This window comes from Fopius arisanus, unplaced genomic scaffold (assembly GCF_000806365.1).
Source record: "Fopius arisanus strain USDA-PBARC FA_bdor unplaced genomic scaffold, ASM80636v1 scaffold00008, whole genome shotgun sequence".
Lineage (NCBI taxonomy): Eukaryota > Metazoa > Arthropoda > Insecta > Hymenoptera > Braconidae > Fopius > Fopius arisanus.
In genome coordinates this window covers 775,665-780,711 of record NW_011887747.1, presented here as the reverse complement: position 1 = coordinate 780,711, position 5,047 = coordinate 775,665, and positions in this window count along the sequence as shown.

Here is a 5,047-nt window from a genome sequence, read left to right as displayed (position 1 = left end):
CCCCCCCCTGATTGACAACCTCGAATATCTAATCTCCAAAAATACCATGTGGGTCTCAGCACGATAAGTTTATCCCTGCGCCTGCACTGTTCAATGTTTTTTACTAAAATGTTTATAAAATTATCAAAAATACAGCAACAGTATTAATAATTGACTTAAATTATTTCCCAAAAATAATTGATCATTAATTATAATGAATTTGAGATTCTTCTGAGTTTTCCGTGCATTTAATCGTCTCCGGTAAATAAAATGGATGAATAAACGAGAGACAATACGTATGTAATAAATAAATGAATCTTTCAATCGTGAAATGGTGTAATTTGAAGTTTTAAGAGTAATTTTGTATCGGTAATCGCTGGTTCACTCTATTTGTGAAAAAAAAACCACGTTTTGTTGGATGTGTGACGTAATGAGCCTTCCGTTTACCGAGAGCCACCGTAAATTGGATGGTAATAATTATTAATGAACGAATGAATTGAGAGGGAAGGTTGTCGTTGTGTAGCGGCGCATTAACAGCTCGTTAAGAGAACGAATAAACAGTGGGCTGAAACCTAGTTGGTGGAGGCTCTAATTGAGATGCGCCCTCGAAGACACTCATCGATGCCTCGCTAACACCCCGTGTCAACAATCCTGGGGCTTAATTATTCACGCCTGTAATTAGTAGTGAGGTGGGGGCAAAAGGTCAGGCGAACAAGTGCCAGGACATCTATTCTTAAACATAATTTTTTAATCAACTAATTCTTAATATTGAAATCGTTGTGCTTCGAAACTTTTTCCTCCATGAGAAACATCGAATTATCGACAATAAGCGATTTTTTACCGTTTTTATATAAAATTTTATTAGAGATGGCTTAAAAAAAGAGAAAAACTGATTTTTTTTTATTGAAACAGTTTTAAAACTCATTATGGAATATAAACACCCAATTTTCATCAACTCTCCCTATAGTCAAGCGCGAAAATGACAAGCTAATTAAATCAGTAAGGCATTACCGCATAGATAAATATTCCGTCAATTTGGTGCCGCCTGCCATAAGAAATTTATCGTTTTGGCATGGTGTAATTTGTTCAAGCCATTAATGACTCAATTACCCATCTGTGCGTTAATTGACACATGCGAGTGCTCAAACACCGCAAAGAGGGTGTAGAAATGGATAATTTAGTCTATTCAGTGGAGTGTGCGGCGTGTTTTCTCAAGGAAAGCGAAAAAATGAGGTATAATTTTTCATCGGAATTGGTGAGGAATGGAAAGATCAGAAAATTGAAGCCACGATCCTACGTGATGCTCCTCTTATCCTGAAATGTATATGTTGGCACAATCTCCGTGACTCGGGACAGTCTCGCGTTTATCAGTAATTCCCGACCGGCCAATTTCCGCGCGCCTTCTCACAAACAGTACCGAGCTGCTTGATACTTGATTATGTTAAGACAATCAGGTAATGCCTGCTCGGTATTCGGTATGCCTAGTTGGTACGCGTTATGTTCGGACGCCTCGGGGGTGCAGTATTATTTTCCCCCGGTCCCTCACATTTCCGCTGACGTTCCGGCTTTATTTTACTTTTTCGCTCTCCCCCCTCGTGAATTCTTCATTCTGGCGAAATGCCCGAAGTATTTCGAGTCACTACAACTGCGAGTTCAAGTAATGACTCTATACACTGAATTTTCACCAAATTTCTCCTCAATTTTTTTAAAGAGAATTGTTGATTTCTTAAATTTCGACTTTTAACATTTTATAATTCAATCAATTTCATTCATCAATAAACTATTTAATTTTTTAATTTTTTAATACGCATGAAACTTCATGTAGTGTTAAAAATTGTAATTGATTTTAATGAAGTGATCGAAATTCACATTTTTTTTTACGTTTTTCATTGGATGAAGGGAATTTATTTGGATTCAAAGCTATCCGATGGTGAAAAATATTTCCCTCCACGGACCAGTGCACATACCGAATTTTCAGATGTGTTAACCCTCCACCAGCAAATAACCCCCTGCAACTGCCAGTATTTTCACCTACCACATGATGACTCACAATTTTTTCCACTCTCTTTTTTCTTTTGAACCCTACTACCCCCTATTTACGTTGGGGTGTGTGACGCCATTAGGAATCGATAGGACGAAATATCCTATTCCCCCCTGATTTCTCTTTTTTATTCTCTCATGTATCGACACGGGGTCGTTAAGGACTACCCCATCGACGGTCATTGACAGGGCAGAAATAACCCTCCAAAAAAAAAAAAACTATACATAAAAATAAAAAAAAGCGTCCGACAAATGATAAATGTATTCAAATGATTGGCGTGAAAAACCGACGATGGACACGACATAAGTATCGAGAGGGTGGACTTTACTTCATTCCCATAATTGAGTTATAAATTTATGGAAAAATCGAGGGGATTACCGAGTTGTCGAATTATCTCAATCACATAGAATTTCGGATTCCACTGTAAGTCCCAATTGCGGCGAGCGCCGTAAGAAGCGAAGCCTAATGACATTCCCGATCAAAGAAGCCACCCTTCGAGATAGCTCAGGAAATTTAAAACTTTTTCATTTCTTTCTACCATTTCTTTCTCCATTTTATTCTTATTTTTTCAGTGGAAAAGAACGACCACTGACGAGGGTTAATTCCGATCACGTATCCCATGTACGACCGCCAGTGCAAGCCCTCTTGAGGCTCACCCTCTCGACCCCCTGTCTCCCCCTTCTCTCCCTTACCCCATCTTAAAGTCAATAAAAACTCAGCAAAAAAAATAATTCCGAGTAATCAATCATAAAACGGAAAAACTCCCTTTGAATTAATACTTACCAAAGTTCAGCTCATGTATAACGAAATTTAAAATTCGGTTGTTCGTTTTTTTCTAAGATAAAAATTGAAAATTGAGGGAAAATCCGGAAGCATCGAATTGATGAATAAAAAATTCAACCGGATCGATAAAAATACATAAAAAAAAATGGTGGCAGCGCGTAGAAAGGGGAAATCTTGTTAATTTAATGAAATGAGTAAATAAATGAATAAATGGGTAAAAACAGTTTTGGCATTCCTGAGAGTGCGTGGACAGCCATTCGTCTGCATACTGAAACCGACTGGAACTTCTGCAAACACAGAGGTAGAATTTGCGGCGCTGTGAAATAACAGAAAAGAGGATGAAGCGATTGGTAGAAAGCGGAGATAGACAGAGATAAAATTGGACATATAGGAGGGACAGGATCTCGTCAAGCAGACGGGGATCCAAATAACTTCTTTCTTCCCCTCTTGGTATCCTCAACAGTGCACTCAGGAGAACACAAGGCACACTTGTTTCCTTTTTCCACCTCGTCCCGTGCTCTGTCCAGGGTCCAAAATACCAGCGAAATGAGATACACATATTTCCAGAAGGTAGCGTGCATTTGTGCACCGCAAGACGACAAACTTGTAGTGGTACATAAATAATTTTATACCGGGATTATGCATGTATGCCACGCAATACGACCATATGTAAACTCGAGGACGTCTCAAGACGAAATGCCTTTCCACAGTTGAAGAAGGCAACTCCAGTAGTTTTTACATTTCAAATAAGTCGACGCCCCATCTTCAATCCCTCATACGTATTCATTATTACCAATTACTCGTCGTCAAATGTTAATAAAGATTGCACGTCCTTTATTGAGGGCTAATTGCATTAAAATTCAAATCATGAAAATTTTCAGATTTTTCCTGAAAACTGTGAATCGCCCCATGAATTCCTCGTACGCATCAATTATTGGCAATGATTTCTCTATTTTAAATAAATTAATCAACATTGTGTCTAGCCTGATTGGAGGCATTCCCCCGTCAGTGATTTTTTTTTTTCGCACAGCGGAGCCCCCCTCGCACTATATACGTGGGACGTATTGCCGAGGGGTGGATTTTTATATCGATTTTACTTTCGAGAAAACGAGAAAACGTTTTTTTAGCGATTCCAATGGAGCAAGAGAAATAAGAGTGAAGCTAGACGAAGAGGTGTCGCGTTATCTCGGAAATGGGAAGAAGTAGAGCCCCCTTCTGGTTCCAACTGACATTGGTAGGTCGTCTGTTGAGACCCTCTAGCTGGGCGCCATTATCACGAGAATCCTTATTTATTGAGAATCGATCCTATTCAAATAGCCGAGAATCCTACGCTCCACGTATTCGAATTTTCCACTCTACCCCCGGTTGAAAAGCCTTTTAGATCAGCCAAATCCTCAGGGTTGTCTCACTTCTATTTCATTTTTTATCGCAGTTACCCGTGCATTTGTTTATCTAGGGGTTGAGGCTGGAGCGGGTGGAAATTATGGAGCACATGTGGGGATGGTTCATTTAGAAAAGGGGTGGTTACTACACTTGGAGGCGTAGCCGGACCCTCAACCCCATGGCAAAGGCGTTTGTGGACCGGCTGAGGGTGTGATCACGCCTTCAACCCCCTCCCTCCACCATCTCACCTACGAGCATATAAGTTACTCCTGCGCAAATCTACCAATTGACACCCTTTCCTCTTCTCCGTCATTTGCACTTTTCTTCGACAATCTTCAAATTCACTGAACACCTTACACCACCTAAATTTATACACAAATTTATCCCCTCCCTCTCACGAAATTCTTACCCTAACATGCTGATTAAGAAAAAAGACGTTTTATTAAAATCACAATTGCCCGATAAAAATTCTAGAACCGTTCAGAAAATTGAGTACAAATTTTTCGTAAATGTTATAGCATAAATAACGTAATTTTTAAATTATCCAGTAAAGGGGAAAATTGTTGTCCATTTCTAGTTTCTACAACTAGATTCCAGCATTTAATGATATAAGGTTTTCCATGATTTGAAATCCCCTAAGTCCCTTCTGCTTCCTCCCCTTTCTCCAAATGATGGGCTAAGAAAGCATCTCCCACCCTTCAATCTCATAACCTCCATGAGTTCTCCGGTCGCCATCTAAAGACGTAATGGCTGAATATTATCAAGAAGTTGGGGTTGAAAAGTATGTGGACGTTGGAGTGACAGTAGCTGAGCCGAACAGAACACATCCCCCTCGAGTCTGGGCTGATACGAAGAGGGTAT